Here is a 3,009-nt window from a genome sequence, read left to right on the forward strand (position 1 = left end):
GTCCACCACCACCCCAAGATCTCTCTCCTGATCTGTCACAGACAGCTCAGAACCCATCAGCCTATATCTAAAGTTTTGATTTTTTGCCCCAATGTGCATGACTTTACACTTACTGACATTGAAGCGCATCTGCCATTTTGCTGCCCATTCTGCCAGTCTGGAGAGATCCTTCTGGAGCTCCTCACAATCACTTCTGGTCTTTACCACTCGGAAAAGTTTGGTGTCGTCTGCAAACTTAGCCACTTCACTGCTCAACCCTGTCTCCAGGTCATTTATGAAGAGGTTGAAAAGCACCGGTCCCAGGACAGATCCTTGGGGCACACCGCTTTTCACCTCTCTCCATTGTGAAAATTGCCCATTGACACCCACTCGCTGCTTCCTGGCCTCCAACCAGTTCTCAATCCACGAGAGGACCTGTCCTCTAATTCCCTGACTGTTGAGTTTTTTCAGTAGCCTTTGGTGAGGGACCGTGTCAAATGCCTTCTGAAAGTCCAGATATATAATGTCCACGGGTTCTCCCGCATCCACATGCCTGTTGACCTTTTCAAAGAATTCTATAAGGTTTGTGAGGCAAGACTTACCCTTACAGAAGCCATGCTGACTCTCCCTCAGCAAGGCCTGTTCGTCTATGTGTTTTGAGATCCTATCTTTGATGAGGCATTCCACCATCTTACCCGGTATGGATGTTAGGCTGACCGGCCTATAGTTTCCCGGGTCCCCCCTCTTTCCCTTTTTAAAAATAGGCGTGACATTTGCTATCCTCCAATCTTCTGGTACCGTGGCTGTTTTGAGGGACAAGTTGCATACCTTAGTCAAGAGATCTGCAACTTCATTCTTCAATTCCTTAATAACCCTTGGGTGTATGCCATCAGGGCCCGGTGACTTATTGATCTTTAATTTATCAATGAGGTCTGAAACATCTTCTCTTTTAACCTCTATCTGACTTAACTCCTCGGTTAGGAGGGGCCGTTCGGGCAGTACATGTTCAGTACATGCTGAAGCCAAACATGTACTCAAAACCAAACATGTCCACCAGTAGGTATAAAGGTCACATTCATATCTATTTTAATATGTGTGCTTGCTTTGGGAAGCCATATCAACCCACATCATATTTTATCAAGCATAAAAATAGAAAAAATGCAACACTGTACTTAAAGGGAGAGTACAGATCTACTTGGAAGCTGGAGTCCCTGTACTCTGGACATTCATATTCTATGAGTGCTGGGGTGGGAACAGCTTAATGTTTTTCTTATACATGTGTTTTTCTGCAAAAAAATCTCTTCTCCAAGCTACTTTTCCATGTGCAAGGATTGTATCTATATTTTTCCATGGAGAAAAGCATGGTTGGGGAGGGCAATTTTGCCTGGGGAACTGATGGGTGGGGAAAGGGTTAAGAGTTCCTCCAATCAAGCTTGCAACTTTGGGAAGCTGCTTTCCAGTTAGACACAAACATCCACCACCCCATTTGGGAGAGTTCATGCACTTCCAAGATATCATCTTGTGGGGCCTAGTTGTCTCCCCCCCCCTTTTTTAAAAAGCAAAAACACACCAAAATGCTTTAGCCCAGCATTTCTCAATGTTTGTCCCCCACCGTACACTTTGCATGGTCCACCTATTGGAAGTGTCACCAGAAGTAATTGGAAATGATGTCATTGCCAGTTATTTCCAGATTGGGAAGCCAGACACAATGTGACAAACACTGGTACAAGGCTCAGGGTGGACAGAAAGGCTTTCTTGAGCATGTGAAAATTGCAGTCTGAAGTTCTGCCCACCAACCGGAGCCGCCTGCCACTGCTTGTTGCATTGCTGGTCTTGCTGCCAAATAGCAGAGGTCTCGGTGTCCCACATATACCACCAGACACCACCTCAAGTACCACTAGTGGTATGAGTACCACTGGTTGAGAAACATTGCTTTAGCCCTTGCTTATTGAGAAGCTGTCGCAACCCCTTGGCTATGGTCAGCAGGTTCATTTGTCACGTCATAGTTTTGGAAGTAATGAGAACATTTACAACTATGGCCTACTAAAGCATTAGAAGTGTAAGAACTACATTCTGTATTGCATCTGAGGCTTGTAAAAACTTTACTGTATAAACACTGTGAGCTAATAGTTGGTGCTTAGCTCAATAAACCAGACAAACCTCATAGAGGAAAATATTTATAATGCCTTTTTGCCTTTTAACTCATCAATGTTACTCAAGATGGCAATTTAACATTTGCAGATATTTAAATGAATATATGCAAATGAACAATTGTCCATTTCCTTTTCTTTGAGAATTGCCATATTTAAGAACATAAGAACATAAGAACAGCCCCACTGGATCAGGCCATAGGCCCATCTAGTCCAGCTTCCTGTATCTCACAGCGGCCCACCAAATGCCCCAGGGAGCACACCAGATAACAAGAGACCTCATCCTGGTGCTCTCCCCTACATCTGGCATTCTGACTTAACCCATTCCTAAAATCAGGAGGTTGCGCATACACATCATGGCTTGTACCCCATAATGGATTTTTCCTCCAGAAACTCGTCCAATCCCCTTTTAAAGGCGTCTAGGCTAGACGCCAGCACCACATCCTGTGGCAAGGAGTTCCACAGACCGACCACTCGCTGAGTAAAGAAATATTTTCTTTTGTCTGTCCTAACCCGCCCAACACTCAATTTTAGTGGATGTTTCAAAACATCTCCTTTCTCTCATGCTTAAGGTTTCTGTAGAAATCCATTCTGGTTATAAGTCCATGAAGCTGTTTTTAAATATGTATAAAGGTTTAGCCCTTGGATGTCAAACTCATTTCACACAGCAGGGTGAATAGCATTCATGGCGACTGCTGAGGGCTGGAAGTGATGTCATTAAGCAGGAACCGATATCATTAAGCAGGAACCGACATAATTAAGCAGGTGATGACCCCCTTTTAAAGTTTAACCTTGCTAAGCACTTTTTTCACTAAGCACTTATTTCTCATTAGCTGCAAATGACAGAAGAGAAAATATGCTAGTCTTGTTCATATTTCCA

This window comes from Tiliqua scincoides, chromosome 2 (genome assembly GCF_035046505.1).
Source record: "Tiliqua scincoides isolate rTilSci1 chromosome 2, rTilSci1.hap2, whole genome shotgun sequence".
NCBI classification, from domain to species: domain Eukaryota; kingdom Metazoa; phylum Chordata; class Lepidosauria; order Squamata; family Scincidae; genus Tiliqua; species Tiliqua scincoides.